Genomic DNA, 19,012 nt, shown 5'->3' on the forward strand with positions numbered 1-19,012 from the left:
TCTGCAAGCAACTGTCTTGTATCCATTTGATACCTCGTATTGGATTTTCTCATACACTATACAAGTTTCACTTCAGAAAAAAGTATTAATGGCGGACAAGTCCTTCAGCAAAGTTTCTTAGCACCGACTGTATGCAAAACCAAATTTCACAAGGCAGTCGTAATTAAGAGGAAAAGCAAATGAAAGCATGTCTGTCCTCCAGAAATTTAAAATCTAATACCTATGAAGAAAGACATATAAAATCATAATTTTAAAAAAGTAGATATTTTTTTAAAGAACTGAGACACAAAACACATCTTTATATGCCAATCATTGATTATGTTACCCCTGAGTCCCCTCCATGTGGTAGAAGCTGAGAGCAAATAACAGATGTTAGATGTTGGAGCTGAAAATCTCTTACTTTACTAGAAATAATAATTTCAGAGCCATACTATCAGAAAAATCATCTAGCCCCTTGCTCTAAGAGCCAACCCAATACATACAATACAAGTCATACTTCAATGAAGTGCTTAGCAGCTTCTAAACTATTGTAAAAATAACAAACAAACCAATGAATAAGAAGGCAAAAGTAAAGGAAGCCAAAAGTGGGGAGGTAGAGAAACTGTTAAGATCAGACCTATCAGAAGCATAGGAAATTATTCTCTATGCAGCCTGCAGAAGGGACCAGAGAGGATGGGGTGAGGATGTAAACTTCAGGGTAATTGCCCTCAGGGTAATTCCAGTATACTAAGGGAAATATGTTTCCAAATTCCTGCTCCTTGTTCTCATATTTTGTCTTAATCACTAAGTAAGTGTGCCTGTTATTTCAGTATTTTAGGAAGGCAGTTATCTAGATCTATCTTATTGTGATTTTGAACATTTTCTCAAATGATCCAGCTTTCTTTTTCTAAACTGAATGTGTCACAGAAACCTATAAATTGCAGTAATAAAAAATGGAGTTTTATGATTTTTCCCTAAGCTATTAAAAAGATTCAGCATTAGATTCTTATCTAAGTCAAAAGAGAAAATAAGAGGATGGCATGATTTCTTATAGTCAAAACTGGAGGAGGAGCTCATGAAAGCTCATTGTTTAGGGAGCAAGGCTAGGAAGGACTGATTTCTAAGTTCTAAACCATGATATAATAGACAAATAAAATACGATATGCTAACTAGATGGTGAAAGAATAATCTCTGAGAATAATTTTAGAGCCACATAAATAATGACTTCTTCTAATAGAGAAAATCAGTGAGTGAATGAAAACCTGTAGCCAATCTTAAAAATCCTTAATAACATAATATGTCATACAAGAAAAAATGAATTGGCCACACAAAAGACAACACATTCATCGATCAGAGAGCAATGACATTCCCACCTTGTGTTTAATACAGGGTCTCTTGGTTGTGATGTTTATGATTTCCCTTTCGGCATCTTCTAGAGGTGGAGGTGGTAAATGTTTCTGAAATTTAAGAAGTTGCATCCAAGTCAACTCTCTGAGAAGACTCCATTGCTGAATTAAGACAGAGAAACCTGAATTCACTTTCCTCTTTTATTACTGGAATTACTAGTTCATAATGGCAAGATACACCAAGTTATGCAAAGATAGTAGAGTCCACCTACACTGCTAGGCATGACTAGGAATTCTCACATACCAAGTACATCCCACGGTTACTTCTTTACGGTAAATTGCATTCACAAAACAATCTGTTAATTTCCCTTTCAGAAGGGAAAAATGTATATCAAACATATATGGTCTTTGTTGAAAATAACTATAAAAGAAAATTAGAAATTCAAAATTTGGTGCATACATAATTCTACATAATTGAACATGTCCTTAAATTAAAAAATACATATGTAAAACAACTGTTATCGGGGTTTTTAGCAAACCCTTTGAAAACATTTAACTGGTATGTATACTTTATTTTAAAAACAACATTTTAGATTTGGGTGCATACATTTGATGCATTAACTAAATGCTCATATTACTATATTCTAAAATTTGTGTTTTTTTGGACCCAATATTTTTCTTTAATTTAAATTTACCTAACTTAACAAATTTACATGTGTGTGATTCAGTGTTTTCTGAAAATATATTAAATATTAGTCTGTATGTTAAAATTTATCTTAAATTTTTACCCAACAAACAAAGAAGCCTTGTCACTCACAGGGCCTACATCCAAAGGGACTGTGACTATGAAGTGTATGTTTTCAAGTCATGCTTCATGCAGAGCTGTAAGAGACTGTGATCTTGTAAAGGAGTGACAGGCAGATATTCGAGGGCAGAGTGACTGATGATTTTAATTAATATAACCAAACATTCATCAAAATCAAATGCTTCAAAGTGGTCATCTTGTAGGTATTAAATACTCATTTCAGTGATGCCACCATTGCTCAAATCAGTATTGGACATCCTCTTGATGATTGCCTTCGTATGCTGCTGCCCACTCTTTTGAGCATTTTTTATAATGGAAAGCCTTTGTCCAATAAAAGAAGACTGACTTTGGGAAACTTATGTGGAGTTAGGTGTGGTGAACGTGGATATCTGTGCTTTGGGTTTAAACATGAAATCTGACTGTAAAGTCAGAATATTTTTCTAGTAGCTAATTATAGCACTTTGAAGGTAATTCCCCAAAGAAGAGTTTGATAAATGGTTTGAGCAACGGGGAGTGGAGAGGGTCCTGGCTTCAGTGAAACTCGTGTGTAGACTCTCTGGGCCGCTGCTGTAAGACCGTCCAAATGTCTCATTGCATCATAGTGGTCATACTTTGTAAGAAGAGACAAAAGAAGAGTGTTGCTGACTGACTTTCCAATGAAACCTCCCAATAGGATCTGGGACTTTAACATTTAGCCTGAAAGTAAGGGGAATTGACTTCTCTTTTCAGATTTTCCCTCTAAGAAGGAGTTTGGCTTCTAAGAATTATCTTAACAGATGTTTCCAATTTCCCTATTTTGAATGAGAAAATTAATGCATGTACTTTGTGCATATGCACTGAGCTTTGACTGGAAGGCCTCGGTCAGGTCAAAAGAAAGCCTTTTAGCTTCGATACATAAACATCTCTTGGAAACCGAGGCGAGTGCCCCTGTTAATATTTCACCCTAATAAATCATAGGGAAACTAGCATCCAAATATCTCTATGTGAAAGCTCCAGGAACAAAGTCAAGCAATCTTACAGTTGTCCAAAATTCTATGTGAAAAATACTATAATTATCTCCTGTCCTGGGAAATTAGATTTTCTTAAATTTTTCAATAATTGAGTATAGAGAAAATGTAAAATTCTGAGCAAGGAGAATCTTCACATGTAGAAAGCACTATAGCCAGTACTTACCAGTTTCAGAAATGGCAGTTGAAACATTTTGTCAAAATTCATTCCAGTGAATCTACCACAAATAAACATTACCGTGAGTTAGACGTGTCTGAAAAGAAATAATTAAGATGTTCCTACCAGCTCAATTTTAAAAATCCAATTTCTCTTTCATTGAATTATTTCTTATAGTAACATACTTCAACTTAGTGAAAATGAGCTCTGTTCCTCTCCCCCAGTAACAAAGTGAGTATGACAGGTATCACTAGGACAAATAAATCATATTTGATCCAACAGAAACCATTTTGTGGAGTAGATGCTAACAGCATTTAAGATATTTTTCAGCACGGTTATTCATTTAAACAATTCATTCAATTTTTCCTGTATGTCACATACATGGGACTGTTTGAGGGAATGTTTTTCTAAGGTAGAAGGGAGTAATACTTTGTATATACTTCAATATAATCCTGCAGATTGGCTTTAGGAGGGTCTTTAGAAGAAAAATTTCTTTATTTTTCTGTAACACTTTGATAAATGAGTCATCGAAGAAAAAAAAGTATATGTGATCGTGCATAAAGAGTAAAATTCTTTCTGTGTTCTCAGTAGTTGAAAAAATTAAGCAAAATATGTAGCACTTTTCTTTTTTTCACTACAGTTCTAATACAGATTGAAATAATTTCATAGTATTATTAAAACTGTTAAATAAGTAATAATTTGTGCACAGTATTTATGAATATGCTAAACGTACAAAATTCTAAACAGAGATCACAGAACTTACTATAAGATCATCTATGTAGTTGGACCACAGAAGACCACATAATAAAATGACAAAACAGGATTAAATTTCAGTTTTAAGGAAAATTACAAGGATTGGGATTATTGTGTTTTAGTGTTGAAACCAAAATAATTTCTCACTTGCTTGCAATCTTTAAATGTGATGGAAGAGAAAAAACTCAGGAAGGGCACCTCTAAATACGTTACAATATGAATTTTTTGCTATCTAAATATTATTAATTATTCTCACATGTGGAGGGTACTGAACACAATTTTGATAATTTTCTCACTATAATTTGTTATTAAATATAATTATTTCTGTATAATTTTCCCAGACAAATAAAGAAGAGTTAAAATTACAGCATGTAAAAAAAGAAAAACAACAGAAAAAGGTACTTTAAGGACATTTCAAAAATACTATTATTGAAACTTAAATGGTCAGTTATTTTACATTCTAGCTACTTGCCTAAGATAGAGGGCAATCTAAAATTGTCAATTGATGAATGAATTAAAAGTTTATTTTACATTAAGAGAATAATTCTCAGGTTTCTTTTAAGTAATACAAATCAGCAAAGGAACTGAACTAATCAGTATGAAACTAACAGGTAACTCTCACTTGAAAAAAATCGAATCTGATGAAAATAATATTGGCAACAGATTTTGTCGTTTAATTATCTGTATCAGGTAATGTATGAAAATTTAAAGCCTTTAAAATGACTTGCAGCATTTATAAAAATGTATAGACACCATCGTGCTTAAAGAGACTATCATCCAATACATAGCTTGGCAACTTTTTGTTTGTTAACTGTCCTTTTTAAAAAATGATTTTAAATACTAATTAGATATATTGATTTAAAAGTGTTAGGCATACTTAATACTTTAAAATTTTTATTTAAAGGATAGCATTAGGAAGATGTAGAAATAAAAATAGAGAAATAAAATTTATGAATTATAATATTTGATGCCAAGTGTTAAAATAATGCCTAATTTCAAAGTTTAAACTAATCCAGGAGATTCCAGAAATGGGAAATATTTATTAGCAATATGACAAAGTTTTGAGTACATTTTATATCATTCAATAATATAAATGCAATTTAAAATTTGGAAAATTGACTGAAAATTGTGTGAAAAGAAATAAAAATTTGCCCAAAAACAAAGTAATTTCATGCTGTTCTCATTTTTTATGTTTATTGTAGCCAACTTAAAATTTGTATTTCCTGTGCTTATTTTGGAGATCCATAATTCAGAGGCGATTCTAACAAAATTAAAACCTTTGCATTAATTCAAAGTTTTATTTTTTAAGGAAATATTATTAATGCTTTAATTCAAATAGTTACTACTGTTTTTATCTACCAACCATAAAAGAATTCACCAAAATAAATTTGTTTTTATTTTGCACAAGCCTCGATTTCTATAGTCTTCCAAGACAATGATAGTTGCTAGAAATTTTTTTTTCAAATGTCATTCTCATGGCGTATAATGCTGTTTCTACAAATAATTATTTCTCTTGAATAGTAAATTACTCATCTTTGATAGCAAACTACTAATTTCAGTATCTAGCCCTTTTAACTATGATTGTTTTCAAGAGCGATACTAGCTGCCTTTTTTTTAACCATGTAGCTACTATTTCTAGCACAGAAAAGTTGCCTTTACACCTGCATATTTTCTTTCTCTCCTTCCTTCCTTTTCCTCTTTCCTCTCCTCTCTTCTCCTCTCTTCTCCTCTCCTTTTCTTCTCCTTTTTTCTTTCTTTTCTTTTTTTCCCTGGTAAAGTTATTGAATCAAGTAGCTGTCTAGAGGGAGGAGCAAATGTTATTACCCATAGTCAACTGGCAAGAAAAATGAAAATCTTTATCACATGAGAAGTAATTAAAGCAAACAGATTTACTTAGAGGAAGGCCTGAGAACAAGGAGAAGTCGTAGTCTAGCACATAAGCTGAATTCTTGTTTAGGAGTTTTTTGGTGAAATGTCTTTCCTTTACTTTCTGAAATGCACTCTGCTGATTAAAAAAAAAAAAGCTGACAGTTAATTAGCACAGAGTCTTATTACAGAAGTCTCCTCTAAAGCAGACATATTCAACTTATACTGAGGTGATTGTCATAAAGGGGTTGTTTGCTGTGGCGCTCACAGATGGCAGAAAAGACAGCCCAGGAACGCAAACAGCCTGATAATCAAGATAGCCTTAAAATATGGGTGAGTTTTCAACTCTGATTCTGGCAGCAGCCTCTTTTCAAATATCTTGGGTTGTTATGTCCAAGTGGTTTACTTTAAAGCAGCCTTGTCATCAAAGGGGTCCCAGAGTCAAGAATAATTATGATAATTACCCAGAATTGTCCCCCCCAATAATCATAATAATAATCCTGAATCTTAACCAAGTATAATATTGTTTGTGCAATACACTGCTACATTAAAAAAGATGAAGTGCTAGACAACTAGATCTATTCTTGACTGACAAAGCTGCTATAATTGTATGACTTTCTGGGATAATGGTTTAAACAAAAGTAAATAGTAAAAAAAAAAAAAAAAAAGCCCCCCCCCCAAAGGATTGGAAAGCTTAGCTGTGTTTAGTGCCCATTGATGAAAGCAGTGTTCTCTGATCCATGCTGCTATTGTTGGTTTTAGTTTAGCTCCCTCTCAATCAATATCTAACAGGGCATGATTTAATAAGGTTTTATAATCTCCAAAAATGGTGGGGGAGGGTGGTTGTGGTATTGTCATTCATCAAAGGGGGCCTTTCAGGTTTCTTTGCTTTCACCTGCTGGGACCCATTTGGTCTCTTTCAAAGAGAATGCAATGACAAAATGAATGAGAAATGCTAGAATAAGAGTCCCTTATTCTACCCAATAGTATAATCAATGGGTACTTGTAATCCCTATTGTACCTCACAGAGGTAGTTGTAAGACAATTAAATCTCGCTTCTCAGGCAAATGATTTTGGTAGTTAACCTGAAACAGCCAACAATATTGAAGAGAATGAATGCATTTGAAGCAATGATGTAATGGGATACTGCCTGGCCAGAAAGCATGCATGTGTATTGACGTGTGTATGTATGTGCACATTTATCTCAATACGCTATGAACACAGCTTTCATGGTTTATAGTCCCTTAAATAGTACATGGGTAAGTGGGAAAGATTGTAAACAATTTCACACTCTCTTTTAATTTTTATTTTTAAACTAACATGAAACTATTCTTATTTTTGCAGCATTATACTCTCTAAACTGTAATTTTATAAACAGAAAACATTTACATAGTTAACATCAGTTTGATGTGACAACCAATTTAGTTTTAATTTCATTTGCATCAGCTAAATTCAATTTCTTTTTCCTTCCTTACTGAATTGCATGTATGTCAAAAAGAGGCTTGTAGTCTTTGGGAGACGTATGCACTCATTTCAGTGTGCGTTATTTGTTCGACTTAGTTGTGTGGACTTCATATTCTATTTCAAGTGTTGTCTGTCAAGAAATATTATAGTTTACTCTTTTTAAGAAGGAATAAAAATGTGTCCGGCGATAAAATTTATAGCACACACAAATCTTTTAGGATTTGTGAAGAAAAATTGTACTTTTGTTGAGAAGTCTTACGCTTACTGGTGAATATTAAATATGAAATAAAGAGAGCAAAGAGATTGTTATATCAGATACACAAAGTTGCATTTTAGTTCACTATAATGTAAAAATTAAAGGGCCCTTCCTTTAACGTATATTTTAAATATACTCTTTTGATTTCTCTTACATTTCATTTATGTTGAAAATGCCCACGTTCCTTTGTCAAAGTTCTCGGAGAAATCTCAGTGTTCTTATTTACAGTAACTCCCAACGTAATTCTTGAGGCAAATCCTAAATTTAGTTAATACACAAACATGTAATAAACATACTTTTATCTCTAGAACACACATTTTCTTCTTTCTTGTACATCTAAGGAGTTTTTTTTATAAAGAGCTATTGATTGGGGAGTTATGTACCCCCAAATATATTGACCCAGATACTCAGATATTCACAGATGTGTGCTCTGCACACAAGTGCATATGTATTTTCATTGAGTTAATGCAGAATTGTAGCTACCTTATATGTAAATAAAATGGCTCTCCATTGATGTTTTTATACACAATTCTTTCAATTATCTTTAAATATTGAAAAGCAACTCTCAGAGAACTCGAAATGTCCTGTATGACTTCCAAGGCAGAAATATTTACTATCAGAATTCTATATACTTGTAGATTATTTTTTAAACCTGTTATTTTGCTATGTTTAGATCATAGAAGAATAAAGAAATGCACTAGAAAAAGAAATTGACCTAAATAAAACGATGTATTCTCTCATAATGCTGAGTTTAGTGAAGAGTGAGACACCTGACTCCTCTGGATACTTCCAAATGAGCCTAGCTAATTGGGGTAACCCAAGCCCATGGCCATTTGAAAGACTTGAGGTCAGGTGTTTTATTACTGGGATAGTATTCAAAAAAATGACTGTCAGGGGTGAACGAAGAATTATGTCAAGAGCATTCAGCATTACTGCCACTAAAGAGAGAGGAGGGGGAAAACATTGTGAAGAAAAACATGTCATTTTCTAAATGAGCTAGGGGAGGAGGATAGGGCAATAATGTGGCCTTCAGCTGTTGGTTTATTAGGTTTCCATTCCCATGATCCACATCTGCGTTAGGCAAAAATAGTTTTACTTTTAATACAGTTGCACTCTACCACTTTGCTTTCTTGCGGGAGTAAAAAATAGCTGTGAAAAACATGCAGATGAGGTTTGTTCTTTGTGGTTGTTTGTTTCCCCATCTTCTATACTATTTTCCTGGTTCTATAGCCTATCTTAGCATTGTTGTCTGATTTGCTATGGAACAGTGAACATTGCTTTTCCTAGCCAAATCATCCAGTGTTAAATGGTATGTGATACAGATCAATAGGGCATCTACAGCTGTACAAAAAGGGCAATGTTGTTTCTATTAACAATTTTGAAAGAGAGTGTGGACTCGTGGTTAAAGGATTAAATTGGGGACCGAGGTTTTTGATGTCTTGAATTCTAATTCTACCTAAGCCATTGGATGCCTGATGAAGTTGTTATCAAGCATTTTAATTTCTCACTCTCTCTTTCTGGAAATGGTGAAAGTATATATATCCATATGTTATGTATTTGGCCTACCATGGGATCATTCAATAAACAACGGGAATTTGGAGAACTGATAAAGAAAATTGGACAATATCTTGGTGACTTCAAAATGTGTGATATCTCAAATTTCTATCAGATTAGTTGCTCATACTCTTTTTCACATGATGTTCTGTGCTTCAAGGTATTTCCCCATCTCATCTGAGCCCATCTAGCTGCAACTTCACATTTATATATTAGGAGTTTCAGTCAAACTGGGGTAAAGACTTGTGGGGGTCTGGTTGCCTGCATTCTCTTTCCAGAACAGGAGGCATTTTATTTTGTGTGAACCCTTTTTTGGTGGCATTTTAACATAGAAAACGATTTTGGAAAAGCACTTGGCTTTTGTTGCTTTTGCCAATGCCAGGTGCAAGTGGCCATTCATAAAGATTAGCAACGCACATTCGCCCTTTATTTCAGTTTGGAGCAGAGGCCTGTTTGAGTGTATGTGTGTACACGTGTCCATGTGTGAGAGAGAAAGAGAGAGAGCCTGAGGCAGAGAAAAGTGTTTCATAAAGTTGTATATTGTTAACTCAAGTGAACCTTTGGAAGAATGATAGGCCTTCGTATTGTATTTCCTGCTCAGATTTTTGATTCCGGTTGAACTTGCCCCTTCTCCCCTTCATCCCGCCCCCGCTTCTCTCATTCTGTTCCCTCCCCAGTTCATTTCAGAAGAATGTTACATGTTTTGTAAACAATTCATTCAAGCAGCAAATCCGAGAAGGAGCAAAGTTACACACTAGTCTTGGTGTAATCAAATAATAGGGGTCCAACATTAATTTCATTCAAATGTCTGTGGTTTTATTTTGCTTTGTTTTACTCTATTTGTTGAGTACTGTACTCGGTAGAAGTGGAAATGTAGTTGAACACTGGTGAAAGACTAAAAGTTCGGACGCTGATGGAGGTTGAGCTCTTACTCTGGGCTTGGACTGTTCCATCTCAGTCACGGACTAAGTGCTTCGGGCAGTGCATTGTGGGAAGACACTGTGTGAAAACACGTGGGAAACGAGAATTAATATACTGATAACGTAGTTGTCTTGAATTTTAGGGTAGCTGACTTAATCACTTGAGTTTCTGTGAAGGAAGTAAATGAAATAAACAGCAAATAAATAACATTCTTGGGACTCCTGGGTGGCTCAGTGGGTTAAGCCTCTGCCTTCCAAGCGGAGGTCGTGATCCCTGGGTCTTGGGATGGAGCCCCGTGATGGGCTCCGTGCTCAGAGGGGAGTCTTCTTCTCCCTCTCCCTCTACCGCTTCCCCTGCTTGTGCTCTCTCGCTCTGACAAATGAGTAAATAAAAATCTTTAAAAAAAATAGCACTCTTTTTCCTAATCAATGGTGAATTCTTAAATATTCCTTCCATATTTTGCATATTAAAGAGATAGGAGTTTTAGTCACTTCAAAATACTTTAGTGTTTTCTATGGCCTATATTCTTTTTATGGCCTTCTTGAAATTTTTTCCCCTAATTTGTTCCAATTTAAGATTTTTATTTAAAAAACCTAACTCAACTTTAAGATACTTCAAACCAACAAAAGTGTAATTTTTGTATGTTTTTTCCTAAAGAAGCATATCTATTAAGTTTCCAAATTATTAGTGGGTCTCTATTTATTTTTCTTAAAGATATACAGTGACTGTAGAATCTTGACCACAAGATGAAATACAAAATTACTAGAGAAGAGAAGTTTAGGAGCTTATTTCTATGTAATCACTACTCTGCTATTAATATGTGCTATTTATTGTCAAAAAATGAATGTGATATTTGATTAATTGGTTCGCCAAAGAAGCCAAACAATACTAAAGGGAAAAAGCCTGTCTCCAAAAGAAAAACAAACAGACAAGCAAAAAAACCCCACAAAACAAAAACCCACCAAGAAATGAAAAAAAAAGTTGTTTTTTAAGTAAGCTTCTGATCAATAAATTTTCTTTTATATTTTATAAATACAAATGTTACTGAACATCAGTTGACAAATGAGAATATAATGCATTACTCATCATTTCAAATACTGGTTAAGTCTGCTTGGTATGACTGCAAATATAATTTGAATGTGGGTTGTTCTGCGTGACCTAGCACATCTACAGAATCATTTACAGAAACTTCCTTTTCATAGGTTGTTTTTGATATCGGAAGTTTTATCAAACTCTTTGAATATATGAGCACAAAAAGTACAAAACATTAATCCGTATTGCTTCCACCTACCACCCCTCTACGAAACTTGGAAGTGTCTGCATTTTCCATTTTATGGAAACAGTTTATTCATTTATCTACAAGGAGTTCAAATTTTAAAAAAGATTTTTAAAAAAGGTTTTCTTTGAAATAATTAATTGCAATAATTATGGAGGCAACGTCCCTCTCAGAAACAGTGAAAAGCTATTCTTTTTCAGCAAGTAATCAAACAGAACTGAGCAGGTAGTTTCTACAGCACATATATGTACTCCCAGGTGGATTTTCAAGTATAAAGTGACTTACTGCTTCACTGGTGTTAAATAGTTAGATGCCACAAGAAAACTTAGTGGTCATTCACAATCAGTTGAAATCATAATACTAGAAATTGTTTTAGATTGTTATATAAAATCACCCACTTTCAAACTATTAACTTATTAGTCTGTAGTATATCCCTTATGACCAATTGTGAATTACACAGAATGTCTAAAGAAAGGAGATCATTCGTGCATACAAGTTCCCTATTTCAAGATATCTTACATCTATAGCTAGCTAGCTAGGTAGCTATCATCTATCATCTATCTATATCATCTATTATCTGTTTTATAACAACTCATTGTATAATAATAATAATGAAGATTTTAAATGATACCAAAGATTAGAGCCAATTAAAACATGACTCACAGGACTTATTTCATGAATCTATTAATATGACAAATTAACTTATGTTTCCATAAACCAGAACTATACAGGGTAAAAACAAGATGTAACATTGCCTATGAAGCAAGTTTGCCAAGTGGTCCATTTGGTCTCCAATATTTATATTTTAAAGAGGTATGATTACATTTTAATGAATCCTTATTTTTCTAAATATTTCAATTGAATAGCCTTATGAAATCTGGGTTTTCTTTTTTTGTAAATTCATTTAAATCAGGGCTAAGAAGATACTTGAAAAATGATAATCTTGCTCTGAGACATGATACAAAGGGAAAAAAAAAAAACTTTCCAAGGGTGGAAGACAAAACTTAAAAAAAACCCCAACACTTTCAGAAATCTTTGACTTTGAATTTGTATAATATGTAAAAACTGTAAAACCCATTATATGTATAAACATAGCTATATCAGTATCATATGAAATAAATTATGCAGTTCAGTTTGCCAATGTGTAATATAATTTTTGATCACATGTAAATTTGCTATAAGAGGTTTCAGAAGGAATCTTTTAAAATATACCGCAAACTACAACAGATTTGTCATTCATGCACTGCTGAGCATAGAGGCCTAATTTTACCTTTTTGCTATTGTTTTAAATTAAAGCACTTATCCAAAAGATCAAAACAGCTTTTACAATGGACATTTGTGAAGAGAGATGGTGATAATATCCAGAGAAATATGGTAATTGTTCCTGTCGTGGAGGCACAGGGAGGTATATACCTTCTATATATACCGGGAAGCTGGGAACACACCCAGTATAAAAGTATATCTCAAAGTTTGGAGGGTGGATTACAAAGTGCCTAGTGATCAGGCAAAAACATTAAATGAAGCAAAAACATTGCATTTGAAAAGCAAGAACAAAGACATTTCCTTTTGCTTTGCTGGTAAAGAATATTAAAAGAGGACAACTGCCATTCTGATGGCAGTTTTAAATCCAGCTTTTTATATTACGGTCCTTAATGAGAGACCCCACAATATCAGATGAAGAAAGACAAAGAGAATTTTTGATGAAAAAAAAAATCAGGGGAAAGAGAGAGATGACTGAGCATATGCAAACTTTGTCTGCAGTTGTTTGAGCTCAGGCATAAGGCTGAGGGGACTTCTCTTCCCCTCTAACTACCTATTAAGGAAGACTGCATAACAAATAGCAGACTATCCCCTAAAGAACTGAAAGGTAAAGTTCTCAGGAAGCCCCAGTAAATACTGAAATGATTTTTACTATTCCAAATTTAATTCGACATTTTCTGAGTGTGTGTGTGGGGGAGGGTGGAATACCCCCTTTGTGTTCTGAAAAGTATCTTGCGACACAGAAAGATTTCTCTGAAAGAAAATGCATCTTACTTGACTAAACATTGAGCTCTCAGCATGAGAATAAACGCCTCGATGTTGCAAGCTGCAGCGTGGCCAAGTGGGCCCAATGCAGTGCTTTCATGCCATCTAGTGGCTTGAGGAGAAGTCTCCCCAAGACCTGATCTCAGGGAACCAGTTCCTGTCTGTATTTAGATAGTGTCTACGAGGCAAATGAAAGAGAGAAATTATCATAATTATTCGGAGAATTTGGGCAAAAAGGAGTTATCTTGCTTGAAAAATATGAAGGTTTTGGGTTAAAGAATCCCAGCAGTTGAAATAACCTGGTTTTAAATTTTGGGTGCCATTTTAGCTTGGGTGTATCTAGTCCAAGAATTAGGGTTCTTTTTCCTTTCCTTTTCCTTTCCATTCTATTCCACTCCATTCTTTCTCCACATCTTCACTTTAAAATTCCTGTTTTGGTTTTCAGTTTTTCAAAGACTTGAAGATTGTGTGTGTGTGTGTGTGTGCACGCGTGCACACACGCCTCTATCAACCCCCCCCCCCAAATCTCCTCTTCAGCACTCTGCTATTGAGATGATAAAGAACCACTTTCTTGGAAACACCTAAAATAGTTATACTCTCTGACACTCCTCTCTTACCTCCCCTCTGATGCACTGCGCCCCAAGCCGTGCTTGGAACATCGAACTGTAACGGTATAGTTTACCACCTAAGGTATTTTTGTCACTCTCAGAAACACAACTTTCTATTGTTATCCTTGCAAAATTTCATTAAAATGTCCTTATCCACCCTATTTATATATATAGCGAGTGTCCTCGAACTTTCTTTAACAAGTCAAACTTCAACTGGTATCAAGCGCACTTAACCAAAATCACACATTTCTATCTTTCCTATTTGAGATTTATTCCATTGGCATAGGAATTCTCCCTTTTGATTCCAGTGATTCACACATTTTAATACTACATTTAGTGTACCTACAGATAGAAACCATTCTACTCTGGGAATATAGTTGCCTTTTTGTATAATGTGAAAAGGTTAGATTTATAATATTGTCACTGATGAGGTATAGATGTCTTTTAGGGATGCAAAGAAGCAGATTTCCATACTTTAGACATGGATCAAGGATTAAGGTTTGTAAATAATTTAAAAGGGGGGCTTTTAGTGGAAAAAGCTGCGGCATTATATCTGTAAAACAGGAATTTTGAAGACTTTGTGGCCCAAGAATCATACTGTTTTGTGGGTTGGAGAGCAATAAGAAATACAAGTTGGAACTTTATATACATTGTGATCAATGGCTGATAAATATTTTCTATAAAATATCCCTGCTTGAAAGGATTTAGTAAATGAATTTAATTCTCATTGAAGAGGTGTGGAAATTTAACTTTTCATACATTTTACATAATATCATAGTGGGAAAATAATTATATTGTTTTTTCCCTTATTTTGGCATGTTTATTAAACATTTAGTTTCAAAGATGCAATTTATAAACATAGAAGTTCATAAAATATGAATTTAACATTTTCTGATTGATATGACGGATTTGCCTTAGTTGTGTTCTTTTTGAACATTTGTGTTTTCACCATTTAGATGATGAACAGATTTTTTAAAGTAAGGATGTTCTTTTTTAATGTTGCCCCAAACAGAATGTTCTTTAATTTTTCCACTTTGTACTAAATTTTAGTATGAATTTGCTTAAAGAGAGATCAGAACTGTGCTTTCACTTTTCATTTATAGATTTTAAACAACTATGGTGGAAAATTTATATTACACAAAATACTGAATATTCCCCCCATTTTTTTTGCTGTGATAATATTAGATCCTAAATAGGAAATATTTGCTGATATTTTATATCTATATGTGGATATAGGTGCATATATAATTGTTCACCTATTAATGATTTTTTAAAAGTGATTTTATTATATAATTTCTTACCTGACCTGATAATTTAACAATTATATTCAGTTTTTACATTTTTTACTAATTATTGCATACGTACTTCAGTTTTCTTTCCATATATAAAAAGAAACAACTTACAAAATTCTGAGAAATATTAGTTAAGTTTTCAATGTAATATTATGTAATAATTTAATGCATACATATTTCAAATCCAGCAGCTTGTCTACACTTTTAAATTTCATTAATATTGTGAACCATAGAGAGTAGTGTTCCTTAAAACAGCATTAAAAAAAAAAACCCAAAATTGGAAAACTGGAAACTTTTTGTTGGGTGGCGTACTAGTGCTTTTCTTCTTTTCTTTTATGTAGATTCACATAATCAGAAAGGAAAAATATACTTTCAAAGAATTTTGAACATGTGTCTCAATAAAAGGCTAGTTTTCTGATAAAGATAAATTCAGTGCAACTACACATATTCGTTGTTTAAAGAAGTGGAAAAAAATCTCAGGGAGGTTTCATTTCAAAGAAAAAGGCATATGGGCATCACACACGTTGCTGTCTGAGGACAGTTCTGAATTTTGATGAGAACAAGAAGCTATAATTGGAGTGATAATCTTTTACACTGTTTTTAATTGTAATCAGTGCAGATGTTTGTAGCTTTATGATAAGAAAAATGGTGCTTTGAAATTTGTATAGTTGATAAGTTTTTAGGCCACAGGCTGCTCAACTTGGCTCATCCTAAAAGATGGATTTGATATTCGGAATTACTGAAAAGCAAGAAATTCACAAGTATTTAAAAAATCAACTGTGTATGATGATTAAAATGTCCGTGTTTTAATCTTACTAAACTTACATAGGTAATTTTCTTTTTTTGGTATCCTGTCTGCATAAAGTGAAATAAACAGGCTCCATTTATAAAACTAGAGAAAAGGAGAATTTGAATTATGATTAAAAATGTTTTTGATACAGAAAATATCAGAAAAGATCTTCATAATTTAACCTTGGGCTCTCCAAGGGTAAAATAATTGGCTCATTCTTTAGGTGTTACAGTTGAATCCTGATGAAAACAATTTTGTGCATTTTGCTTCTCTTTTTTTTAGCCTGTTTTTATCTTAGGATGAATTTACCTGAAAGATGTATCTCCAGGTAAATTCAGATTTAGATCGATACAGATGTCTGAAATTTTTAGTTTTTATTCAGATGCTTTTAATGGCATTAATGGAATTAATTGACTTTGGCATTTATGTTATATACCCAAGGGAGAGTCTTTCTGTATTTTCTGGAGGAATGATTTGTAATATCATAAACACAAATCAAAGGGGCTCTTTCCTCCCTTTCATGTGTAGGAGTGTGTTTGGTGTACTGAAGTCTCCTAATGAATGTCCTTGCTCAGGTGTTCTCTACCTAATACTGCACTTAGAAGCGGATTTTCTGAATAGTGATCCTTCTTGCACTTTTTCTGGGCTGTATTTTTCTTTTGGGCTACACTGCTAGGCTCCAGTATTACCCCATTCTATCTATCTCAAAAGTGAAGCAGAGGGTGGAAAACCATGCCCCACACAGAAGCATCTGCTGTATTTAAAACAATACATGTGTTCAAGACTCAACAAGGCATTTTGAATCACAGTGTGGTTTAGAAATTAGCAGATTAATTTTCCACAAGAATCCCAGGAGAAATTTCCCTCTTTCTTTCCCTCCTTCCTTCTTTCCTTCTTTCCTTCTTTCCTTCTTTCCTTCCTTCCTTCCTTCCTTCCTTCCTTCCTTCCTTCCTTCCTCTTTCTTTCTTTCTTTCTTTCTTTCTTTCTTTCTTTCTTTCTTTCTTTCTTTCTTTCTTTCTCTCTCTCTCTCTCTCTCTCTCTCTCTCTCATATCAGAAGCACAGTAATATAACCTATCACAAATATCTTATTATATTTTGTAGAAAAGTGAGTGTACATATGTTTTAGCTAGTTAATATCTAAATTAAGGACTACAGGTAAAGAAATTTAAGTAATGTATTTCTGCTTAAAAGATTCTAAAATTGTAACTTAAGAAAGATGTCCTACCTTCATTACAATAGCAATTTAGAAAATGATTCATTACCAGAGTGTTTATGAATTTTATAAGGGAATTTACAATTGTTATATGACTAATAATGATAATTTTCATAATAATAGCTGTTACTTAATGCCATCTGCCATGATTCACATTTTATTTTTACTCATCTTTAGAACAATCTTACAAAATAGGAACTATTCATATTTTACACATGAAGAAACTGAAAGTCAGAGAACTTGGTTGACTTGCCCATGATCACCAGGCTATCAAGTGACAAAATAAATTCAAATCCATGTCTGCTTCATTCCACCACACTTCGTTCCTCCATGCCATGCTTATTACTAATATGAGTCAGAAATTTTGCCATGTTTTTCATATATATCATTATTTTATTATAGAGACTGTGACATTTCCTAAATGCTTCTTAAATTGAACTGAATATGGTTTTGTAAATAGCAATATATTTACAATATTCACTTTTCAGAAAAAGCAGACACAGAACTCTAATAAGGTATGTCAGTTATCAAAGCACTATTCTTTGGTCAAAATGAAGGGTAATAATGCTAACAAACCGGATTTAATACAATATTAAAATGAACTCTAATGGATGAATGTGGTAATTATTATTTTTCACATATTCTGTATCAGTACTCCACTTTGTGGATTGTGGAATGGCACCATTCTTCCTTTGTTCATAACTGCTGCCTTTTATCTCATTTGTCTGAAGAGTCTTGCACTTGACTTATTCGTCTTACCACTTCAAACATAAAACACAGTAGACCTAGCATGACTTGTTAATCTCTGCCTTGCCTGGCCTCATAACTTTCTTCAAAGTCCAGTATGAGATTCGCCTCCAGGGAGTTTGTGGTGATGGATACCACTTGATCAGATTCCTTTTTGTCTTGGCACTGCTTGGCATTAATTTCTACCGTATCAGTTTGTAAAATAAACTTGTTATTTCATTTCATATATGTGTTTGATATTTTAAATCATATTCAAAGCCTTCACACTGGAAGCAATGTTCGTTTCTTCCATTTCCATAATATCCATCCAGTGTACTCAGTGGAATGCTCCAAAAAAGAGCTATCCTTTTTAAGAGTTAAGACCAAGCCAGATGGATGGCAGGTCATCAAGTCATTTCCTTAGTCCTAGGATAAGGAATAACATTCATTTTATCATATACATTAAGAAGATGTTAAATAAGATGAGGCCAAGGCTAATTCCTTCCTTCCTTCCTTCCTTCCTTCCTTCCTTCCTTCCTTCCTTCCTTCCTTCCTTCCTTCCTTCCTTCCTTCCCTCCTTCCTTCCTCTCTTTCTTTCTTTCTTTCTTTCTTTCTTTCTTTCTTTCTTTCTTTCAAGAGTTATTTATTTTTTTTTAGAGAGAGAGAGAGAGAGTGACTGAGCAGGGGGAGGGGCAGAGGGAGAGGCAGAGGGAGAGAATCTCAAGCAGACTCCCCACTGAGCATGGAGCTTGGTGCGGGGCTTGACCCCCGGACCCTGAGATTATGATCTGAGCTGCAACCAAGAGTTGGATGCTTAACCGACCAAGCCACCCAAGCATCCTTCGATTCGTTCTTATAGAATATTATTTGTTAAACATTTTCTGGGATGATCCAGAGTATAATAACCTTTCTTTGGGTACAGTTTTAGATCCATCTGAACATTTTTACTGAATCTTAACCATGGTTTATGGGT

The sequence above is a fragment of the Ursus americanus genome, chromosome 5 (assembly GCF_024610735.1).
Source record: "Ursus americanus isolate L20-20 chromosome 5, mUrsAme1.1.p, whole genome shotgun sequence".
Taxonomy (NCBI): Eukaryota; Metazoa; Chordata; class Mammalia; order Carnivora; family Ursidae; genus Ursus; species Ursus americanus.